This window comes from Triticum dicoccoides, chromosome 4A (assembly GCF_002162155.2).
Source record: "Triticum dicoccoides isolate Atlit2015 ecotype Zavitan chromosome 4A, WEW_v2.0, whole genome shotgun sequence".
NCBI lineage: Eukaryota > Viridiplantae > Streptophyta > Magnoliopsida > Poales > Poaceae > Triticum > Triticum dicoccoides.
In genome coordinates this window covers 84184043-84210305 of record NC_041386.1, presented here as the reverse complement: position 1 = coordinate 84210305, position 26263 = coordinate 84184043, and positions in this window count along the sequence as shown.

Below are 26263 nucleotides of genomic sequence, written 5' to 3'. Positions count from 1 at the left end.
AACCTTACTTTAAACATAATCTTTTCTAGCAAATTTATCATTTTTCTCATGCAAGAAAATAACTCCATATAATTACTTATATCCATAACTATATTACTCTTTCATAACAAAATTTAATTCTAGTTTCTTTACCAACTTAGTTAGCTTTAAACTTTCTGTAAATCAAGCATATTAACTTAAACAAGCAACTAACAGAATATAAATAACATAATAGTGATCTAAATGCATGGATTAAATCATTCATTCAAGTAGGAAAATCACAAATATTGAAATGGCACCATGAAAATGTTGTTGTGGCTTGCCTTAGTGCAGATGAGGTTCACAAGCCTCCTGGTGATCCTCAAGACAAGCCTCACCCTCTGAAAATAATTGTAAACACAAAAAGAAAACATCAAGAACCCTTCTGAAATTCACCAGAAAATCTAGAGAACAAGGAAAAATCCCATTTTTGGTGAGCTGCTAGATTTCTTTACAACAAACACACTACAAAAAGAATCAATTCATTTGGACTTATGGTTAAAGAGTGTTGGCTGTTGGAAACTCTCTGGAAAAATATGAAATTTTAATTTTATTAAAAACAGACTGGGGGTGATGTCGAAGGCGTAAAGCCTTGGGGCGCCACCACTCGTACCGCATCACACGCGTACAGAGTGGATGACTAGCGGGCCCCACTAGTCAGGTGAGGGGGAGAGGGGGAAAGAAACAGAGGATGGCGCGGCTTCGCCGGAGCACACGCCGACGACGAGGGCTTCTTGGTCAAAACGAGAGGGGGGGATCGAGAGACGAGACGGAGGCGCACCTGCCCGTACCCATAGAGTAGCTAGGGGTGGTCGGACGGTGTCGGAATCAACCTCTCTAGCGGAGGCAGAGAGGGAAGGTCACCGAAGACGAAGACGATGACAAACAGACGCGACTCCAGGGGCTCCAACCATGCGGAACAGCACCACCGGAGAGCGGCGGAGGCCCTGGAAGGGTTGCCCAGGCCTGGGAGGGGCCGGATCTACGGAGACAACCCGAGGGGATCGTCGACGAGCTCGAGATCGGGGACGGCGGCCCGTGGCTTACCCGGCCAGGTTACAGCTATCTATGAGGTTGTGGAGTGTGTGGGAGTCGTGGATGGTGCTCGAGGAGGCTGGGGAGGGCTCCATTTATAGCCGAGCATCGAGGGGGGTTCGGGCTCCGCCGGTGGACACCTAGACACGGCGCCCGGTGATGAACGGCGTCAGTGAGAGAGGGAGAAGGCGATGCAGCTCACGCGGGGACTGTGGGCGAACGGGGACGAGTACAGGGGCACTGGGGTGATGACAAGCATAGTGCGTACCACACTGTTACATTGGCCGGACTGCGCCCGTGCTCGCTGCGGCGAGCTCCGGCGTCGGCGAGCGCCAGGAGGGAGTTAAGAGAGCTTGGACGAAGATTGTGGCGAAGTTTGGCAAGGCTAGGCAATCGGGGAAGCGAGCACGCGAGCAACAGAGGCTCGGGCACGACCTAGAGCACGTCGGCACACAGGTTGGCATCATGTACACGCGCGGTCACCGCGTGAACTCTGCCCTCAGGCCGACCTAAGTCCAAATTTCATGTCTGGCTTGTTGTTCGTGGTAGTTTTGAAGATTACGACGCTTTGGTTTGGACCCGGACGCAGTAGGATAGATTTCAACCGCCTAGTAAGTTTCTGATCAGTAACTTTGAGAGCTTACTATGGTCAAACGGCTGGGAGTTAAGGGCTGGGTTTTGGAGGTTAGCAATCATCTACTAAGGTGATGATGCACAAGAAAAATCAGCCACAATGGAGCAAGTAAAATGGTAGTTGATGTAGAAACCACCATTTCTGTCCAGAACAGAAAATATTTTCTATAGCAAAAATATTCCAAAAAATTATGCAATATTTTTTCTCAAGAAGGTTCCCTATGGTTCAAAGAATATTTGTGAATTGTCTCAGATTTTTGTGGGCAAGAAAAATTGGGGTTGCTTTGGAGCACATTGAGCTGACTAGGGTTTAAGAGAGGGAAATTAATATTTTTCATTTAAGAAAATATTCCAATTATTATTTTGAGGTGAACCAGAGTGGGAATGATGGTTAGAGAGGGAAATGGGACACTTGGGTGAAAGCCAAGGGGTACCCAAGTGTTTAAGTCCATATGAAAAGATTCAAAACTCCAAAAACCAACTAAAATCAGGCAAAGAAAAGAGGGCAAAAACCATGCTATCACAGTGTTTCCCCACTTAGAATGAATCTCGTCCTCGAGATTCGGTTGCTTGGGAAAACCATTCTGGATAATGTGCCTTTAGAAATTCTTCCCATTCCCACGTTGATTCTGACTCTGTGTGATGCTCCCACCGAACCTTGTAGAACTTCCTTACTTTGCTACGAGTGACCCTTTCCATCTGATCCAAAATTTTAACCAGTTGCTCTTCATATGTTAAGTCCTTTGCCAACTCTATTTCAGTCATAGCAGTCTTTTTCTCAGGCGTCCATATGCATCGCCTCAACTGTGAAACATGAAACATGTTGTGCACGTCCGACAATTCAGGGGGTAGTTCCAACTGATATGCAACAGTACCCACTCGTGACATAACTGGAAATGGACCAATAAATCTGGGTGCCGACTTTCCACGAGTCTGAAATCTCTTGATTCCTTTCATAGGAGTGACTCGGAGGTATACGTGTTCTCCGGGTTCAAAACTGATCTGGCGGTGCTTTGCATCATAATAACTCTTCTGTCAGGATTTGACCAATTGCAATCTGTCTCTGATTTCCTTAACTTGTTTCTCAGCTTCCATCATGAGATCTGTTCCGAAGATATGGCTATCTCCAGTTTGAGACCAATTGAATGGGGTGCGGCACTCACGGCCATACAAAGCCTCATATGGTGACATCTTGAGACTGGTCTGGTGTAACAGAACTCGGCATACGGCAGACAGTCTTCCCATTAGGTCCTTGGGCGAAAGCGCAGGCTCGCAGCATATCTTCGAGTATTTGATTTACCCGCTCTGTCTGTCCATCAGTCTGAGGATGATAAGTGGTACTGTATTTCAGTGCTGTCCCCAAGGCTTGATGGAGACGTGACCAAAAGCGGAGGTAAAAAGTGAACCTCGGTCAGAAGTGATGGTTCGGGGTACTCCATGCAGACTGACTATTCTGGATACATACAGCTGATCAAGTTGATCCGCTCGATATGTGGTTCTGATCGGGTTAAAGTGAGCAACCTTGGTTAAGGTGTCCACTATGACCCAGATTGCATCATTGCCTCGCTGAGTCTTGGGTAGTCCTGTGAGGAAATCCATGCATACATCATCCCATTTCCATTGTGAAACTGACAACGGTTGGAGAAGTCCGGCTGGCTTCTGATGCTCCGCCTTCACCTTGTTGCATATGTCGCAACAGGCTACCAAATAGGCAATGTCTTTCTTCATTCCATTCCACCAGAATATTTGTGGAAGGTCTTCATACATTTTCGTACCTCCAGGGTGAATGGAATACGAAGATTCGTGTGCTTCTGACAGGATTTTCTGCTTTAAATCCACTTGATTTGGCACACAAATCCTTCAACGGAAGCGGAGGGTACCAAAATGATCCTTCGAGAAATCTGAAGTCTGTCCTGCCACCATATTCTTGGCACGTTTCTACATGACAGTGTCAGCTGGCTGGGCCTTGCGGATCTCTTCCTCAAGTGTGGGGGCAACTTCCAAAATATTAGCAAGGCCGTCATCAACTATGACCAGGTTGAGCTGAGCAATCTCCTCTTGAAGTTCAGGAGGCAAGGATTTCAATATGACATTTAGGTTGATAGGCTTTCGACTGAGTGCATCAGCAACCACGTTGGCCTTACCGGGGTGGTAATTTATTCCAAGGTCATAATCCTTGACTAACTCAAGCCATCTTCCTTGTCAGAGATTTAAATCTGGCTGAGTAAATATATACTTGAGACTTTTGTGATCAGTAAAAATTTGGCACCTCTTCCCGATGAGATAGTGCCTCCAAATTTTTAGAGCATGAACCACCGCTGCCAATTCCAGATCATGAGTAGGATAATTTCCCTCGTGGGGTCGTAACTGTCGTGATGCATAGGCTACTACCTTGCTGTCTTGCATAAGTACGCATCCGAGTCCTTTTCTGGAGGCGTCACAGTACACATCAAAACTGCGGTAGATATCAGGAAGAGTCAACACAGGTGCAGTCGTCAGCCGTACGTTTAGCTCATTGAAACTTTTCTCACGTTCCTTAGTACATTCAAACTTCTTATCCTTTTTGAGTAGCTCCGTCATGGGTTTAGCAATTTTGGAAAACCCTTTAATTAAACGACGGTAGTAACTGGCTAATCCAAGAAAACTCTGAATCTGTGATACGGTTATGGGTGACAACCAATCGAGCACATCCTTTACTTTGCTCGGGTCCACGGCTATACCTTCGGTGGATAGCACATGTCTAAGAAATCCAACCTGCTTGAGCCAAAATTCACATTTACTGAATTTGGCATATAACTGATGGTCGCGGAGTCATTGTAACACTGCTCGGAGGTGTTCTTTGTGATCTTCTTCACTTCTTGAGTAAATAAGTATGTCATCGATGAAGACTACCACGAACTTATCGAGGAAGTCCATGAATACTTTGTTCATCATATGCATGAAGAAGGCAGGGGCGTTGGTGAGACCAAAGGACATAACTATATATTCATAAAGACCGTATCAAGTGGCAAATGTGGTCTTAGGAATATCTTCCATTTAAATCTTGAGCTGATGATGTCCTGTCCGTAAATCAATCTTGGAGAATACCTTGGCTCCACTGATCTGATCAAACAAGTCATCAATCCTTGGCAGCAGATATTTGTTTTTGATGGTGACATCATTCAGCTGACGGTAATCCACACACATGCGGAGGTTGCCATCCTTTTTGTCCATGAAGATAGTAGGTGATCCCCATGGTGAAGAGCTGGGACGGATATATCCTTTCTGGAGCATTTCATCAAGTTGTTTCTTTAGCTCCACTAATTCTGATGAGGGCATCCGGTAATACTTCTTGTATAACGGTGCGGTTCCGGGCACAAGATCTATTGCGAACTCAAGCTCTCGATCTGGTGGCATTCCTAGCAGCTCTTCTGGAAATACATCAGGAAATTCACTGACCACAGGAATTAATTCCAATTCAGCCATAGCGGTGAAGACCATTTCTTTCTTGGGTATGCTTCTGTGAGCATAGAATTTGATAGTCTGCCCCTTCTGACTGGTCAAAGTGACTTCTCGGGTCGTGCAATTTATGCATACTTGATATTGAGTCAGCCAATTCAAAGCCAAGATAACATCCAGCTTAGCAGACTTAGTAATTATCAAAGAAGTTGAAAAGCAGACTCCATTGATATTGATTTCTAGATTACGGCAGACCAGATTGCTCTTGATTAAGGTTCCCAGGGTTTGTACCAGCATATTCTTGCCCAAAAGCGAACAAGGAAATTTGTTTTGGGAAACAAAACTCCGAGATATAAAAGAGTGGGAAGCCCCAGAGTCAAATAAAATTACTGCAGGTATGTTATTAACAGAAAACATACCAATGACGACTTTGGGGTTTTCTTGGGCTTCATCTGTGGAGACGTGATGAACGTGCCCAGTGATGTTTTGCTGGTTCGGGCATGATTCCATAAAGTTGACTTGTGTCCTGAATAGAGCATTCGCCTTGCTGTTCTTGGGACACTGTCTGGCATAATGTCCGGTTTGCCCACAACTAAAGCAAGAATTGTTGCACTGCGCTCCTCGTGCACTGGGTTGGTCACGACATTCTTGACTTGAGTGGTGGTCTTGTTAACATTCTGTTGCCAATTGGGCTTGTATTCCACCTGAGTATGCTGCCAGGTACGAGCCTTTTGCACGGGTTGCCCGTCCTTCTTTGGCTCAAACTTGCGCTTGTGGTCATTGCTAGCATGCCTATTATCTGATACAAGCATGTGCTCCCTTTCAGCAATGAAAGCCTTGTTCACCAGAGTTTGGAATTATGGGAAATCAAACATACTAAGAGTACACCGGAGTTGCGGGTTTAATCCACCAAGAAATTTGTCAATCTTTCTTTCTTCAGTGGCCATGTCATGAAGGGAGTAACGTGACAGATGATTGAATTTTTGCAAATATTCACCCACAGACTGATTTCCTTGGAGGAGCGCGAGAAATTCACGCTGCTTAGTCTTCATAATTCCAGTAGGGATATGATATTTCTGGAACTGATCCTTGAATTTTGACCAGGTGATTTCTTCATCAGCATGCCACATGGCTTTTATCTTTTCCCACCATATGGCAGCAGCGCCTCCAAGATAATGAGTTGCAAATGGAACTTTATCACCTTCTTTAGTACGAGAAATCTCAAGTTTCCTCTCAATGGTTCACAGCCAATCGTCTGCATCCAAGGGGTCAATAACCTGACTGAAACTGGGAGGCTTGGTCCTTTGAAAATCTGACAGCTTGGAGTGATGACCGTTCTGATTTCCATTCTGCCCAACCATAGCTTGCACACTTCTTAAAATTTCAATCAGATCATTATTCCGTCTTTCCTCAAACATACGCAGAATTTGCTCGGTGGAGGGCAGATTTGGCGGTGGAGGCGGTGGTGGAACGTATGTCTCGGGGGAGTGTCCTGCCTGTCATGCGGAACGACGAACAGGAGTACCCTCGCGAACGTTACTACTGCTGCCTCCCCGCGGCATCCTATTGTGGTTTTTCCCAAGACAATGCAACCGAGATGAGAAACATTCAAAATAAATTGGGGAAAAAGCCAGCAACAAAAGCCCGAGAAAAAACCAAAATGACGAAGAAAATGCGACGAATAAAATAGACTTCCAACATAATTATACATAGACTCATACATGAAAGATAAATAACATGCCAGGTTCAACTACTCTCATACATGAAACGAAACCTCATGACTCATACGACTACACTCGTACACCATCTTTACGACTGCGAATACTCAGAAGCTCTACTACTCTGCTGGTGCTGCGGGGTCCTCTCCTGAAGCGGACTCGGATCCTGAATTGACGAGGTTAACTGAGACCTCCGGGTTAAAGGTAGCACGACGACGCTTCCTAGAGGGCTCTCCATCAGGGGCAGGTGTAGGGTGATGCATCGTGGCTACAGGAGTAGTGAGAAGTGAAACCCACCCAGCATGGGTACTGAGAGGATTCATGGTCGCGGCACCCGAGCTACTCGGAGGAGTAACCGATGAAACAGGGGAACTAGAACTGGCTGGAATATAAGGAGTAAATTCCAGTGATGATGGAGTAGTGGCAGATCTAGTAGAGACTAAAGCAGAGGCTAAAGCAGTACGGGCACGAGTCAGCTCTTGAGCCAGCTCGTGGATCATAAGATAGCTAGTGGTGATATAACGAGCAAGATGGCTAGCAACACTATCGGACTCCGGATCAATGATAGGGAAATGGACATGACCATTATCGTGCAGAGAAGGATAGTAGTACAAACTTGGGTGGTTCTGCATCCGGACCTCATTGTAACAAAGCTCGACAAGGACCTCAAATGCAGCAAACTGGACAGCCTGAGAAGCGGTAGAAGCGTAACCGCTCCAAGAGGTATGAGTGTAAGTGCTAGAATCGGAACTGGTGCGCAGAGTGACCACTGCGTGATACTCATACACCGAGTCAGCTAGAAGCTCCCAGTACACACGATAAACTCGATCGTCACCGAGGGGGTACAGCCGGCGCCACATGTTACGAAGGAGATGCGGAGACGTGAACGACATCAGCTGCAACTGGCACGGATATGGCACCGGAGCCATCTACACTCATAACCATTAGTAGGTTAGCATAAAAATAAAAAGTGTATGCAATGCTACAACCAACTATCAATGCTACCGGCACACAACTTAAACTCGTATCTACCGTCCAGTTAACACGTCGTAGTCTAGCGTGGCCTACAGTTAGCGCGGCTTTGATACCAAGCGTTGTGGCACCCCGGCTCAGAGCAACCGGTTTACCATGCATTGCCAGCCCAGAGACCATGTCTTCTAGCAACACACAACATCTTGGTACAGAAAACAACCAATTTATTGATGCTAGTGGATCAAAGTTTATATTACAACAAATAGCAAGGCCAAGTGGCACACACGGTGTGGCTGAACAATATGTACATTATTTAGTGAACATAAGGGCCTCGATCATAACAACTACGCGGCAGCAGAACAACGTCGTAGCGGAACTCCATAGCACAGGGACACTGATCTGGACATGATCTAGACTCGAACAACGCTCCTTTCCAACAAGGCTTTCCTGAAATCTGGCATGAAACGCCAGGTCAGTACATTGAATGTACTTGCAAGCTCACAACAGACATAAACATAATGAAAAACAATATCATGATAATTAACCAATTATTAATAATGCAATAATATAATCAACATGTTGTGATCATGCTCTTGTGAGAAAAATCCCACACACTAGCTTACCAATCGTGATCACTCTTGGATCACAAACGTACCAACCTCAAAATCTGAACTATGAATATCTCGTGATCTTTCCGGCGATCACAACCACGACCCATATTTGGTCTAAAACGATGATCCTTCCGGCGATCACAACCACGACCAACACTTGGTCTTAACCAACCCGATGACCTTCCCGCCATCATCAATAGTGCAGAGTTTATAACTTAGTGTGTAAGATTTATTAAATGTTGACCCATGGTGTGACCTACTTTCGAGCGTGTCCGTAACCGTGGACTCGGCTATCGATAGATTAATACACCCTGCAGAGGTAGCGCACTGTACCCACATCACGGAACCCATGGCCTCGCACTCCCATTCGGGTGGACCAATGGCATTCCGATGAAACCCCTCCATTGCCATGACACTCTCCCGGCCACTCCGACTCGCTCCCCACTGAGCTAATCCTGGGTGGCCCCGTGTCTACAAAAGACACAACGACCACCGTCGTGGCCAAAACGTAAATTGTCCCACACGGGCACACGGTACCAAAAATCTCAACAACGGGCACACAAGGTTATGTCTGCTTACCGGGCCATGGTACCGCACGCCCATAACCTTCCCTCGTTGGAGGCACCAGCCAGAGGCATGACAACGGACCGAATAAAGGCCTTTCCATAAAGGCAAATGTGGTTGCACCAGGAAAAACTCGATTCAGTGGCACCATGACTCGGTCAACGATATATTCAAGTTGAGTTATTACAGGTTCAACTTAAACTGAAAATAACCAGTGTCATAATATCCCATGAAATGCAACACTAACATATGCATCACATATCAATGGAAATGACTTAGTCAACTATCTCCACACCAAGCATAAACATCAACAACTCATGACACTTCTCTGGTTAGGATTAAACCTAACTTTAAGCAGAATATTTTCAAGCAAATTTATCATTTTTCTCATGCAAGAAAATAACTTCATATAATTACTTATATCCATAACTATATTACTCTTTCATAACAAAATTTAATTCTAGTTTCTTTACCAACTTAGTTAGTTTTAAACTTTTTGTAAATCAAGCATATTAACTTAAACAAGCAACTAACAGAATATAAATAACATAATAGTGCTCTAAATGCATTGATTAAATAATTCATTCAAGTAGGAAAATCACAAATATTGTAGTGGCACCATGAAAATGTTTTTGTGGCTTGCCTTAGTGCAGATGAGGTTCACAAGCCTCCTGGTGATCCCCAAGACAAGCCTCACCCTCTGAAAATAATTATAAACACAAAAAGAAAACATGAAGAACCCTTCTGAAATTCACCAGAAAATCTAGACAGTAGGGAAAAATCCCATTTTTGGCGAGCTGCTAGATTTCTTTACAACAAACACACTGCAAAAAGAATTAATTCATTTGGACTTATGGTTAAAGAGTTCTGGCTGTTTGAAGCTCTTTGAAAAAAATATGAAATTTGAATTTAATTAAAAACGGACTGGGGGGGGGGGTGATGTCGAAGGCGTAAAGCCTTGGGGCGCCACCACTCGTACCGCTTCGCGCGCGTACATAGTGGCTGACTAGCGAGCCCCGCTAGTCAGGTGAGGGGGAAAGAAACAGAGGACAGCGCGGCTTCGCCGGAGCACACGCCGGCGACGAGGGATTCTTGGCCAAAACGAGAGGGAGGGATCAAGAGAGGAGACAGAGGCGCACCTGCCCGTACCCGTAGAGTAGCCAGGGGTGGTCGGACGACGTCGGAATCAACCTCTCTAGCGGAGGCAGAGAGCGGAGGTCGCCGGAGACGAAGACGATGACGAACAGAGGCGACTCCAGGGGCTCCAACCATGCGGAACAACACCACCAGGGAGCGGCGGAGGCCCTGGCAGGGTTGCCAAGGCCTGGGGGGCAGAGCTACGGAGACGACCCGAGGGGATCGCCGGAGAGCTCAAGCTCGGGGACGGCGGCCCGTGGCCTGCCCTGCCGGGCTACGGCTATCTATGAGGTTGTGGAGTGTGTGGGAGTCGTGGATGGTGCTCGAGGAGGCTGGGGAGGGCTCCATTTATAGCCGAGCGTCGAGGGGGGTTCGGGCTCCATTTATAGCCGAGCGTCGAGGGGGGTTCGGGCTCCGCCGGTGGACACCTGGACACGGCGCCCAGCGATGAACGGTGTCAGCGAGAGGGGGATAAGGCGACGTAACTCACGCGGGGACTATGGGCGAATGGGGACGAGCACATGGGTATTGGGGTGACGACGAGCACAGTGCGCACCACACTGTTATGTTGGCCGGACCGCGCCCGTGCTCGCTGCGGTGAGCTCCAGCATCGGCGAGCGCCAGGAGGGAGTTAAGAGAGCTTGGAAGAATATTGTGGCGAAGTTTGGCAAGGCTAGGCAGTCGGGGAAGCAAGCACGCGAGCAACAGAGGCTCGGGCGCGACCCAGAGCGCGTCGGCACGCAGGTTGGCATCGTGTACACGCGTGGTCACCGCGTGAACTCTTCCCTCAGGCCAACCTAAGTCCAAATTTCATGTCTGGCTTGTTGTTCGTGGTAGTTTTAAAGATTAGCACGCTTTGGTGGACCCAGACGCAGTAGGATAGATTTCAACTGCCAAGTAAGTTTCTGATCAGTAACTTTGAGAGCTTACTGTGGTCAAATGGCTGGGAGTTGAGGGTTGGGCTTTGGAGGTTAGCAATCATCTACTAAGGTGATGATGCACAAGAAAAATCAGCCACAATGGAGCAAGTAAAATGGTAGTTGTTGTAGAAACCACCATTTTTGTCCAGAACAGAAAATATTTTCTGTAGCAAAAATATTCCAAAAAGTTATGCAATATTTTTGCTCAGGAAGGTGCACTATGGTTCAAAGAATATTTGTGAATTTTCTTAGATTTTTGTGGGCAAGCAAAATTGGAGTTGCTTTGGAGCACAATGAGCTAACTAGGGTTTAAGAGAGGGAAATGAATATTTTTCATTTAAGAAAATATTCCAATTATTATTTTGAGGTGAACTAGAGTGGGAATGATGGTTAGAGAGGGAAATGGGACACTTGGGTGAAAGCCAAGGGGTACCCAAGTGTTTAAGTCCATATGAAAAGATTCAAAACTCCAAAAACCAACTAAAATCAGGCAAAGAGAAGAGGGCAAAAACCAGGCTGTCACAGTGTTCTTTCCAAGTGACAAAAGGGAAGCAAGACACATATTGATCATTGCTATTAAGTATAACAAGATGGGGTCTATTCCTACATGAATAGATCTTGGCTACATCATGTTATCGTTCTTACTGCATTACTTTGTTTCTCCATGAACTTAATACACTAGATGCATGCTGGATAGCGGTCGATGTGTGAAGTAATAGTAGTAGATGCAGGCAGGAGTCGGTCTACTAATCTTGGACATGATGCCTATATAATGATCATTGCCTGGATATCGTCATAATTATTTGAGGTTATATCAATTGCCCAACAGTAATTTGTTTACCCACCGTATGCTATTTTCTCGAGAGAAGCCACTAGTGAAATGTATGGCCCCCGGGTCTATTCATTGTCATATTTGCTCCGAGATCTATTTTTATTTGCTTTTGTTTTCAGATCTATTATTCTAAAAACCTAAAAATACCTTGCTGCACTTTTTCTTTCTTTATTTTATTTTGTTTTATCGCAAGATCTATTTATCGAAAATCACAGAAACCTATCTACCTTTTACTCGAGAGGGATTGACAACCCCTCTTACGCGTCGGGTTGCAAGTAGTTGTTCTTTGTGTGTAGGTACTGTTTACATAGTGCTGCTTGGTTCTCCTACTGGTTTGATGACCTTGGTTTCAGCACTGAGGGAAATACCTACCGCACCCGTGGTGCATCATCCCTTCCTCTTCGGGGAAATACTAACACGGACACGAGCCATCACCCATTCGGTGCGGTAATCGCAACCTGGGGAGAGCATAACTTTTTGGTGACCCAAGCTAATTTTCCCATTCGGTATTTGGGCCTACCCCTTTCCATATGTCAAAGTGCTAGTTAGCGACTAGAGGGGGGTGAATAGGCATTTTTTATGGAAGTCTTCAAAACACGGGGTCTTTGAAGACAAAAAATCAAATTGAACCTATATGATATACAGTGGAAGATAAACTACCCTAGACAAACTGTTGGGGATATAACTACTGGGTATGACCCGCCCAGGAGGGGCCTGGTCATGCCACTGGCGGCTTAAAGATGAAGGCCCAAGAATATATGAAGATGGCGGTTCATAGAGCAAGATTATTGAAGGCCCAAGTGAGGGAGACCTGGATTTAGGGGTCCTCAGGTGTCCGGCCTACTCAAGCATGGGCCGGGATGACGGGCCGTGAAGATAGAATGAAAGATTGTTCCCCGTGTTCCGATAGGACTCCTGGATGCATGGAGGGAAATATTGGAGACCAGATGTATTGTTTCCTTCCCTTGTAAACCGCCTCTATACCCCTCTGGTGTATATATAAACCGGAGGGTTTAGTTATAGGGATCATCAGAATTCATATAGGCTAGACATATAGGGTTTAGTCATTACGATCTCGAGGTAGATCGACTCTTGTAACCCCCATACTCATCAAATACAATCAAGCATTATGTAGGGTTTTACCTCCATTAGGAGGGCCCGAACCTGGGTAAACATCGTATTCCATGTGTCCCTTGTTACCTTGGATCCTCAGACACACAGTTCGGGACCCTCTACCCGAGATCTGCCGGTTTTGACACCGACATTGGTGCTTTCATTGAGAGTTCCTCTATGTTGTCGACAAAAGGATCGATGGCTTGCCTTGTCATTAACGACGATATTGTTTCTGGAAGGGCCTTAGCTCCAGGATAGGTCCTCCAGCCCGACGGTTTTACCATGGGCGCTTGCTCGGCCGTCAAGCCAATGGACGCCCCCACCATCACCAAACATCATCCCCATGTCAGTCTCGAACACTCTGAAAATATGGGTCCAGCAGATGTCTCGTCCTCGAATGAACTGCTAGATCGCATCGCCACCCTAGGGGTCGCAACAGACTATGATTAGATTGGGATTAAACCTGATCAAAGAGAAATCAAGTCCCCACTAGTCACCCACCTAGTAGCGGTCGTTGAGCAACGAGCTGAGTCCGCCTCCCCCCTAAATTAATCACCAGCTATGTTCGGATTTCTGAGCCCTGCGAGCCGGATACCCATCTTCGAGAAGAGACCTCATGTCCTCCGAACATAGAATCGGGCATTAAGTCCGAAAGTCTTCAGGACCTTACTGGTCCTGAACAAGTGACCTCGGAGATTCTTCAATCTTCGGATCCAATAGTAGGTCAGGGTTCGGACTTCAACCCGTCCACCCACCACAAGCAATATTCCCCAAGCAATTCAGGCCCTCCAGACATATGTGACCTAATGTATGTACGGCAGCAACCTCAGGAAACGGTCCACCACTTCTGGGCCATGTTCCTCCTTATGAAAAACAAGATTAAAGATTGATGCGATGATGATGCGGTTTCAGTGTTTGGCCGCAACTGCATGGACGAGGGACTCCTCAATGCCCTCAACCGCCGCCGCATACTGCATTTTGCAGATTCGACACACATAGTACATAAGTACTGCGCAATGGAAAGCACCTGGAAAGCCCAGACAACCCGGTGGGAACCTCCTGCCTTTAAGCAGCCCACCGGACGGACAAAAAGGATGCAGCCTTACGGGGCACCCGATCATCAGCCTATTGACAAGAAAATCAAACCCATCATGGGACATAAAACTGTCCTCAGCAAATTGCTCGACAAGCCTTGTCAGATACACACGACGCCGAATACTGAACCAACACATAGCCTTCGGGCATGTTGGGTACTCTGGCAGGTGGCTAAGAGCGGCGAGGCCATCCTCACCAACACTACCCCAAAGAAGCACTCTTCGGAGGACGACGATCTCAATGTCTTTATGGTCTTCGAGACCTTTTCTTCAAATAATCGGCGCAAAAGGGTGCTCCGCGACCTCACCGAAGTTAACCAAGTAGCCACAATAAATCGTTGGAACGATACGACGATAACTTTTACCGCCAATGACGAACCAAGGGCCCAATCAGTCCGAGCACCAGCCGCCTTGGTCTTAGACCCAATTGTGGACGGCTTTCGACTCACCAAAGTGCTTATGGACGGCGGCAGCGGACTGAACCTCATCTAAGAAGACACACTCAATAAAATGCAAATGGACAAGAATCGCATCCAGCAAAGTAGCACCACCTTTCGAGGCATTATCCCCAGTCGAGAAGAATGATGCTCGGGGAAAATTAAGCTTGATGTAGTATTCGGCATGCCGGAGAACTACAAGTCTGAAGAGTTGCTCTTCCACGTGGCTGAAAGGATCGAGATGGACCTAGAGGGGGCGTGAATAGGTACAATTACAAATTTTAATTGTTACTTAGGAATTTTAGGCAATATTGCGGAATATGAAAGTGAGCCTAAGAATTTCAAGTATGATGCTAAGAGCTAAGCAAGGTAAACAAGTAACACAACTATGTGAGTAAGCAAGCACAATATGACATAAGTAAGGACTAAGAGACATGTAACCACAAGTAGGGAGTTAGGATTAGGAATAACCGCAACTCCGAGAGACGAGGATGTATGCTGACGTTCACTTCCTTGGAGGGAAGCTACGTCACCGTTACAGAGGTGGATGTTACCACGAAGGCACACCAACACCATGAAGGCTCACCCTATTCTCCCTTTGAGACAACACCATGAAGGCGTTTCTTAACCACTAGTGGTAGACCTTGGGGTGATCTCCAAACCCTCACAAACTTTCCGGGGGTAATCACAAAGATCGATTCCTCTCCGAATGACTCCTACCGCCTAGGAGTCTCCAACCTCCAAGAGTAACAAGAACGATGGGAAAAGCTCAAGAACTTGCTCAAATCATGAATTCCTATGGTGAGAAGAAGGGGAAGGAGTGGATCTATCACTTGATTGGAGAACTTCTCTCAAATGTCCCCAAATGCCTTGGGGATCTAGGATTTGGTGTAGGGGATCAAGAGAGGGAGTGAGATGTGTTCTTGGAAAGCTCAAAGTGAATGGTCAACCTTATCCCATGGAGGGAGGAGGCTATATATAGTAATAGTGTAAAAACTGACCGTTGAGCCAGTTAACGTACTGGAGTTGTCGGACGTCCGGATAGTACCGGACGTCTGGTGGCACAGATTGGACCGGATGTCCGATCAGGCCTCCAGTTGTCTAGTCGCTGGGAATCCACCAGGCCACAAAGTACTACGAGACACACAACCACTGGATGTCTGGAATGTGTCGGTCGTCCGGTGACCGGTCGTCAGTGAGGACCGGAAATCCTTTAATAAGTGTTCTGCTGAGGCTGTACCGGATTTCCGAAGAGAAACAGATGTCCGGAGAGGACCGAATATCCACTGTTTCTTTCTATGAAGATGCACGGGACATCCGGAGAGAGCCAGATGCCTGGTCGGCTATGAGGGGTCGGACATCAGTAGAATTTCGGACGTCTGGTGATAACAGAGCACACTAGCTCAGGATCACACCAGACTTTGTGCACAAGGTAGTGGAAGAACTAGAGATGAAACAGAGATGATGTTAGAGGATACTTTGTGGGTTTTGAGCAAGTCTTTCACGAAATCCGACGATCCCCTCTTAATAGTGTGGGATCCCTATACTCATGAACAAACCGAAAAAGAGCCAAAGCTATTGTCTTGTATCTCTGCTCTTGAGTGATATATATTTGTCCGTAGTCATGATCCACACACGGCCCTTGAGACTTAATCCTGAGATATACTCAATAAACATGATTAGTCCCCTATATGTATGTTGTCATCAACATCAAAATAAGAGTAAGGGCATGATTGCACTTTCAATCTCCACCTTTTGGTAGTTGATGACAACATACATGCACTTCTCAATATGTAAAAAAAACTTTGAATATCGAAAGGATTTGTTGTGGAGCCCCCCCTAAACATGTGCATAAATAAAATAAGCATGAGGAGAGCTCCCCCTCAATATGATACCAAGACAACCCAATCTCATAAAGTAAACAAGATACATAGTACCATAATAGGCTCAATATATAGGTGCATTACTCAACCCATAAAGGTTCATCACTCATAACATAGTACATAAAAGGACAATAAACATAACATGGTTCGATACAAGCTAATATCACAACATTACATAATAGATAAGTGCCTACTCCCCCTTGGCATCAAGTACCCAAAAGGGGTCAGAACATCATAAGACATCATCATCATCATGAGCACCACTGCCCCCAGCCTCGTCAAAGAAATCAGACTACTCAGGACCCGAGGGAAAGCCAAAGTTAGAAGGTGGTTCCTCAGGAAGACGTTCATCATCACTCACATCGAAAACTCCGGAGTCTCTCAAATGAGTCTTCAGAGCATTCTTGGAAGTGATTAGGCGAGTGACAACATCGTGATTTTGGGAGCAGTGAAAGGTAAAAACCTTCATCATGGCAGAGTGAGTCTTCCCAAGAAAGCGAGCAATGCGCCCAAATGATGCAGATCCGGAAGGAGAAATAGGAGCAGTAGGAGGAACACTAGCAGCCTTTCGGCGAGCATTAGCAGAAGAGGAAGAGTCCTTGGGGACCCAATCATCTGCCGTGTGATCCGGAATGACCCACCGCTCATGAAAGTGAGTGCGAACAATGGGAAATGGAGCCACACTCTCGATAAATGCCCGAAGAAAGGGAGCATGAGGAAAGGCCCGCTTGTGCTGAAGACAAGCAAGACGGATCTCATGCCACAGAAAATGAGGGACATTGATCTTCCCTTTGGGAGACGCATAGAGGCGATGCATGAGATCGATGTAGTAGCTAGTGCAAGACCCCTTGTCACCCATCTTGGGATAAATGGTGCGAATGACACACTGAAAGATAATGTAGAAGGGAGAGCGCCAAACGGAGACTTGGTTCAGACCCTTCTTTTTCTCCTCATTAGTCATTTCACTTATGGGTTTGAGAAGATCCGCACATGCCTCAATGCCCTTGGGCCTATGGTTGGGGTCATCCTTATGAATTTTGAAACTAGTGTCAGGAAAACCAAGGGCAGCAACAAATTGAGAATAAGAAGCCGTAAGCACGCTGTCGGAGGTCATCCAAGTGATAGTGTTATTTGGACCAAAGAAACACGTGGCATAGAATTTATGAATGGCAGCTTGGTTAAAATAATGTTGAAATGCAAATGGAGTAGCAAGATTTGATGACTCGATGAGCTCAATAGCCCCAGGATATTTCACCGGATGAGCACGAATGTGCTCTAAGTCCATGCACACATGCAGAGATAGACCCTTAGGAATGATGATAGTGGTAAAAATGTCTGCCTGGATGTTAGTGCAAAAGCGATCGTCCTGACAGTCGCTAGCAACCAAAAATTGGTCAACATCATGACAAAGCTTAAGATAGGAAGCAATGGGAACCTCATTGAACCTTTTAATTTTGCGGTCGAGAGGTAGAGGAGGTTCAAGAGAGATGTGACAGGCATCACCTTGAGGTTGCACCAGAGGAGGCTTGAAGGTGGGCCGACGAGTTCCCGGCTTGGGTGCAGTGGTGTGAACAGCAACATACTTGGCCTGCTCCATTTCCATCTCATCCTCATAGTCAGATTCCTCCATTGAGGAGTCGCTAGCAGAGCTGTGAGGTTGGGCAACACGCTTCCGAGGATGATTTCGCTCTTCTGAATCATCAGAACCACCATGACCACACGGGCGAGAGGACACACAAGGGGCCTGCTTGCATGCAGAGTGCTTGGTCCTTGGCATCCTGACCTAGAGGAGGAGGGAGACCCAAATCAACAATCCACCTCCATAGATCGAAGGAGAATTCAATTGATGAGAGGAGGAGAAGAAGGGTGGGACCTTGAAGGGACGAACGAGACGGAGGGAGATGCCCGGAGCGGCGCCGGAGGTGCAACGACGACCAGGGCTACCCAGGCAGCGCAGATACAATGAGGGGCATGATACATCTCCATCGTATCTACTTTTCCAAACACTTTTGCCCTTGTTTTGGACTCTAAATTGCCCTGTTTTCAGCAGAATTGCCATGGTGTTATTTTTGTGCAGAAATAGAAGTTCTCGGAATGACCTAAAAATCAACGGGGAATATTTTTGGAATATATAAAAACACTGGCGAAAGAGTCAATGCCAGGGGGCCCACACCCTATCCACGAGGGTGGGGGCGCGCCCCCTGCCTCATGGGCCCCTGGTGCTCCACCGACCTCAATTCCAACTCTATATATTCACGTTCGGGGAGAAAAAAATCAGAGAGAAGGATTCATCGCGTTTTACGATACAGAGCCACCGCCAAGCCCTAATCTCTCTCGAGAGGGCTGATCTGGACTCCGTTCGGGGCTCCGGAGAGGCGAATCTGTCGCCATCGTCATCATCAACCTTCCTCCATCACCAATTTCATGATGCTCACCACCGTGCGTGAGTAATTCCATCGTAGGCTTGCTGGACGGTGATGGGTTGGATGATATTTATCATGTAATCGAGTTAGTTTTGTTAGGGTTTGATCCCTAGTATCCACTATGTTCTGAGATTGATGTTGCTATGACTTTGCTATGCTTAATGCTTGTCATTAGGGCCCGAGTGCCATGATTTTAGATCCGAACCTATTATGTTTTTATCAATATATGAGAGTTCTTGATCCTATCTTGCAAGTCTATAGTCACATATTATGTGTTATGATCCGTTAACCCTGAAGTGACAATAATTGGGATACTTACGGTGATCAAAGGGTGATGACCGTAGTTTGAGGAGTTCATGTATTCACTAAGTGTTAATGCAATGGTCCGGTATTCTATTAAAAGGAGGCCTTAATATCCCTTAGTTTCCAATAGGACCCCGCTGCCACGGAAGGGTAGGACAAAAGATGTCATGCAAGTTCTTTTCCATAAGCACGTATGACTATATTCGGAATACATGCCTACATTACATTGATGAACTGGAGCTAGTTCTATGTCACCCTATGTTATAACTATTGCATGAGTAATCGCATCCGACATAATTATCCATCACTGATCCATTGCCTACGAGCTTTTCATATACTGATCTTCGCTTATTTACTTTTCCGTTGCTGCTGTTACAATCACTATAAAACCAAAACTATTACTATTGCTACCGTTACTGCTACTATCATATTACTTTGCTAATAAATACTTTGCTGCAAATATTAAGTTTCCAGGTGTGGCTGAATTGACAAATCAGCTGCTAATACTTGATAATATTCTTTGGCTCCCCTTGTGTCAAATCAATAAATTTGGGTTGAATACTCTACCCTTGAAAACTGTTGCGATCCCCTATACTTGTGGGTTATCAGGGCACAACTGATGCACAACCGCAGCGAGGAGGGTGAGCAGCGGCGACTGACAAGAGAAAGGGGATCGAGTGATTTAGGTTTAAGAAACTACCCCAAACACACCCCTCCCTATATATACAGGTGTAGGATCGAAAGTATGTCTAGAGGGGGGTGATTAGACTACTTGACCAAATAAAAATCTAGCCTTTTCCCAAATTTAAGTCTTGGCAGATTTTGACAACTTAGCAATAGTCAAGTAAGCAACCTACACATGAAAGTCTAAGAGTATAGAAGTGGAATGTAAAACATTGCACATGAAGGTAAATGGAGGAGTTTGGAGGGAGCAAACGCAATGTAGACATGGAGATTTTTGGCGTGGTTCCGATAGGTGGTGCTATCGTACATCCACGTTGATGGAGACTTTAACCCACAAAGCGTAACAGTTGCGCGATTCCACGGAGGGCTCCACCCATGAAGGTTCCATGAAGAAGCAACCTTGTCTATCCCACCATGGCCATCGCCCATGAAGGACTTGCCTCACTAGGGTAGATCTTCACAAAGTAGGCGATCTCCTTGCCCGTACAAACTCCTTGGTTCAACTCCACAATCTTGACGGAGGCTCCCAAGTGACACCTAACCAATCTAGGAGACACCACTCTCCAGAAGGTAATAGACGGTGTGTTGATGATGAACTCCTTGCTCTTGTGCTTCAAATGATAGTCTCCCCAACACTCAACTCTCTCTCATAGGATTGGATTTGGTGGAAAGATGATTTGAGTGGAAAGCAACTTGGGGAAGGCTAGAGATCAAGATTTATGTGGTTGGAATGGAATATCTTGACCTCAACACAAGTGTTGGTGGATTTCTCTCAGAAAATGTATGATGGACGTGTCGGCATGTTCTGATGGCTCTCTCCATGAATGAAGAGTGGGTGGAGGGTATATATAGCCTCCACACAAAATCTAACCATTACACACAATTTACCAAACTCGGTGGGACCGAATCAGAAAACTCGGTCAGACCGATTCAGTTCAAAATGTGAACGTTAGGATTTTCGGTGGGACCAACATGTCAACTCGGTGGGACCGATTTCATTAGGGTTATGGCATAACGTAATCTTGGTGAGACCGAGTACACAAACTTGGTGGGATCGATTTTGGTAATAAGAAATAGAGAGTTGGTCAGGCAAACTCAGTGGGACCGACTCGCTCATCTCGGTGAGACTGAAATATTACGAAGGGGAAACATAGAGTTTGCATTGCGAACCCGGTGGCCCGATCGCTCATCTCGGTTAGACCGAAATGTTACGAAGGGAAATAGAGAGTTTGCAATCCCATCTCGGTGTGACTAAGATCCCTATCGGTGGGATCGAAGTGACTAGGGTTTTGTGGAAGTGGTTATGTCAACTGAACTTGGTGGCGCCGGATGGAAAGTTTCGGTGGGGCCGAGTTTGACTTTTGGTTTGGAACATATGTGGATATGAGAAAGTGGTTGAGGATTTTGGAGCATATCACTAAGCATTTTGAGAAAGTAACCCATTAAGCAACACCTCATCCCCTTTTAATAGTGTTGGCTTTTCCTATGGACTCAGTGTGATCTTGGATCACTAAAAGGTAAAAAGTAGAGTCTTGAGCTTTATATCTTGAGCCAATCTTTTGTCCTTAGCATTTTGAGGGGTCCACATTTCTAATCCATGCCATGCCAAACATTCAGCCTTCCTGAAATATTTATCTTGAAATAGTATTAGCTGAATGAGCTATATGTCGTTAGGAATTACCAAAACCACCCAGGGATAGTTGCACTTTCAATCTCCCTCTTTTTGGTAATTGATGACAACATATAGATCAAAACTTCGACAAATGATTATAAGATTGAAATACATCGTCGCTTTGAGAAGTATGTGATAAGCAAGAGCTCCCCTAAATTTGTGCATTATTTAAAGTTTGCTTTTGAATGCAAATGCACAATGGATTAGGATCATGGGTTACTCTTACATGTCACATACATCTTGGTGGAGCGCTAGAAATGATATAACTTAAAAGTATGCACTCATCACCAAGCAAAGTGAATGATCATATAGAGATATAAAAGATAGTATCATCCAAGCAAGCATTAAAGTAGCATATGATCAATCACATGATCACACAAGTATCTCACACAAGGACACAAAGTATCTCACACAGGCATACAATAAAAAGTTCAACCAAAAGGCAAAGAAGCAAAACACTCTCTCGAAGCCTATGATCTATACATATTTCTCCCCCTTTGGCAACAAGTTACCAAAAATTTCAAATATGCATAGTGCATCAGTAGAGAGAACTCCAAGGACGAAGGCATCCGTTAATGTAGTTGGAGCTAGTGGAGTGGCTGCTGGAGGTGGTACTGAGGCTGTGGCTGCTGGTGCTGATGTTGTTGCTCTTGTATCCGGTACATGCACAGCAGCAGACCTCTGTCCTCTAGGCACTTGCCGAAATGCATCAGTAGTTGCCTTCCCTCTCTTCCCTTCTGCTTCCTCCTGGAGCTGCTCAACTGTTGTTTGAATCTCAGTTACCTTCACATCAAGATTATAAAATTTGGTTTCTACGATCCTCTCCAAGCTCTCCTGGTTTTGATTCAGGGTGGCCAAGCCCTTCTCAATCCTCAGTGTAGACTAGATCAGATATGCAAGTTGATCTTGCTTGCTCTTCAGGAAAACTTGATATGCCTCTTCAACACTTGGCATCTTGGCAGCTTTCTCAGCCTTTGCTTTGGCTCTCTTCTCTTGTGCTTGAGCTGATGATGGTTCCTCCTCATTCATCACTATAGTGTTGTCTTCAAAGTCAGGATATAGGGGTAGATGCTCCTTATCCAACAGATATGTTCCTGTGCCCAACTTGGAGTTGATGAGCTCCTGAATGTGTGGAGCATACCCACATCTTCTCTTCTGGTCAGCGGCATCCTCTTGATTGTCTCTACAATCAGACTCATGACCTTGAACTTCTGAGGGACATCAAAAAGCTGTAGCAGGTTGATAGAATGCTGTATGATCATCTTGTGATCTCCTGACTTGGGTAGCAATGTGTGCCTAAGGATCCAATTGATGGTAGGTAGACCAGACAAAAAGAAATGTACTGATCCAAGCTTGTGAGTCTCCAAAGCTTTATCTGGGATCTCCTTGTAAATGTTTGCCATAGTGTTGTGGTCTTTATTCTTCTTGGCATACACATCCAAGTCATCCTTGTGTTCCTCTGGGGCATTTATCATCTTGGCCCATTCTTCAACAGTGGACTGGTACCTAGTACCTTCTAACAGCCAAATGATCTTCCCATCTGGGTAAAAGTGAGCAATGGAGTAAAACTGCATGATCAACTCATCATTCCATTTTGTGAGCTTCTGTCCAACAAACTCATCTACTCCACATGCTTTGAAATTGTCATAAACTCCCGGGAAGTGATCTTCATTCTCCTTGATGAATTCCCCATCAACCCATCTCATGTCACACACAATGGGCTTCTTGTCACACAAAATAGTTTCATAGAAGTCTTGCTGTTCTTTTGTGTGGAACCTGTAGTCAACTGTAGTCCTTCTCCTCACAGCATAGGGATCATACTTTCTCCACAATCTCAGTCCAGCATCTTTTCTGATGTGCATATCTTCAGCCACTGGATGAGTATCAGTGTGGTCTGAGATGGGTTTCAACTTTCTCAAAACAAGAGACTCATCATCCTCTTCTTCAGCTTCAGGCACTGGGGCCTTGTTCTTCTCTTCAGCAGGAATACTTTTGGTGTTCCTCTTGGGCTTAGGAGGCTTCTGAGCTTGAGATTTTGGAGCAGCTTTGGGCTTTGATGTTGCAGCCCCGGACTTTATAGCATCTCCCATAAGCTTCCGAGCTTTGGATGCCGGAGCATCCTCTTCTTCTTCATCTTCAAAGGGATCTCTCATCATGGAGGGCTTCCCAATGACTCTAGCAATGGTCTTCTTGACCCTCTCCTTCCTCTTCTTGCCTTCTCCACCTTCTTTGGGTTCAAGAGTGACCTCCATTGTCTCTTGAGTGGAGGCTCTAGCCTTAGACATAGGAATCCTTCTTGCTGGAGCCTTCTTATTCATCCCTGGATTAACTGTAGCAGCTGTGCCATACTCCCTTTTCAGCACCTTCTTCTTGGAGCTTACTTCCTCCTAAGTAGCCACATAGTCCTCATCCTTTGAATCTGAGGTTCTCTTCTTCCTTGTTCTAGTGGCTGCCTTTGGCAAATTACTTGGAGTGCTCCTGCTGCCATCATCAGAAGTGCTTGAGGGATCTGAACCCTCACTCAGCTGCACATGTTCCTCAGACCTGTTCTGACTGTCACTCTGATCAGAGATCTTTGCAAACTTACTGACAGCAGACCCTGTGAATAGATGTAGATGAGGTAGAGTGGATGATCATCACAAAGTGCAGAGATTTTGCAAAATAGATGACTTAAGAACTTAGTTTTAGTTATCCATAGAAAGCATTTTGGAACTATCGGTTTGTAAACTCGGTGATACCGAAGCAGCTTTTGGAACCTAAACTAGTGAACCCGGTCAGACCGAGTCACAGTTCGGTGGCACCGAGACTGCTAGCGTTTCACAAAGAATTGAACTCGGTCACACCGATTTGCAATTTTTGGTCAGACCGAAAATGCATGTGCTATGGCCTAAGCCAAAATCGGTGAGACCGATTTCCACAATTCGGTCGGTCCGAGATGAGTCTGGTGGAGACCTAACCCTAAATTATCAAATCGAATTTAACCTAAGGGATGTTTTCAGTGGATAGAGTGTTTGCATACGTGGTAAGGATCATGGCAAAACAATGTGCTATAAATCAGAGGTAAAAGAATAGCACAAAAGGTCGAACCCATACCCTAGTTCAGCGGGGGTTCGCTACGACGACAATGGTGGGGAAGATTTCCATTGACGGCGACGGAGACCAGCGACGGGAGGTCGCTGGCGGCGAGGAGATGATCCGAAGACCTGATGAGGCAGAGCAGGACACGCGCGGGGTGAAGAGTTTTGGAGAAATTTCCAAAATTCAACCCGTGAGTATATATATCCTGACCCTGTCGGTGTGACCGAGTGGAACAACTCGGTGGCACCGAGATGCAGAATCGCGAGCGGTTACTGCAACTCAGTGTGACCGAAAAGTTCAAATTGGTTGAACCGAGATTGAAAACCTAGATCAACTTAGTGAACTCGGTGTGACCGAAGTGGATGACTCGGTCATACCGAAATGCACAAAGAGGTTTTGGATGTTTAAGTCTATGACGAATCGGGACTCCGAGTGCTCCTCACACAGAGTGGTTCGAATCTGACTTGATCAAACTTTTTGATGTAGCATGAATATAGTTTGAGACGAGAAAAGCATAGATAGCTAGAGGAGGTTCTTAGGCATTCTTTTCCATCCATTTGGCAAAAGAGAAAAATCCAAACAATCAAAGCAACAAATGGATGTCCTTGAATGAGTAAAATATGCAACCAACATGCTCACACAATAAGATGGCAAATGAAATATGTGACAAAGCATGCACAATCACTCTAGCATCTATCAAGCAATTTGCGATGACTAGGTCATCTATATATGAGTATATTGACTGATGAGTCAAATGAGAACATTTGATCGTAGGTCATACTCATTGTTTAAGCACAAGTGGGGTTGCCACTTTTACATAAAGAATTGTTGTGTTCACACCATTAGAGTTGCTTTAGCTCAATTGATTAGAGTAAAGCTCCCCCTAGATGTGATATCCCCCCCTAAGAGGGATGAACTAACCTTGGGTTTTGTCGATGATGACTTCATGTAGGTGTTGAACATGTAGATGCTCAATGTTGATGTAGAACATTTGGAGAAATCCATTAGAGTGAGTTGCACTTTCAATACCTACACGGGTTAGTCCCATAAGGAACAAACAAGGATATCCATAGACATAGAGTGATGTTCACATAGGATGATGTTCATGAAAGCATTAGGTTACCTTGTCCCTTGTCTTACCAATAGGAGGGTTTGTGACTCCTTGAACTAGTGCAAGATGTGGAAGTTGTTTACACTTGTCCTCACCAAAATGATACGAGTGAAGTATGTTGGCGGAGTCACTATCTCTCTAATTCTTCTTGTTTGGGACCCACACCATCTTGATAGGAATCCTTGAAGTTGTAGTCATACTTTATGAAGTAGAACTTGATGTAGTCTTGGGAACCCACTTGACCAAGGCTTTGGGAGCTTCCTCAAATGCATCAATCTCCTCTTGAAGCTTGTCCTTGCCTTTTTGCTTGTGGTCTTGTGGTGGTAGATCATCTTGAGCTTGTGTTCCTTGGAAAGAAGTAGGATCATACTTCCCTTGTTGAGGAACAAATTTCGTCTTGGTGTATTGATCTTCTTCCCACTCAACTCCATTGGCATTGAACTTTCGTTCAAAACCAACACCTTTATTCTTTCGACGTCTTCCTTGCTTGCGTACAATTTCCTCAAATTGCTTACTTCCGTCAAGGCTCTTGTAAACACCTTTCTGTACAATTCCCTTCAATAAGTTATTTTCTTGCTCAAGTGTAG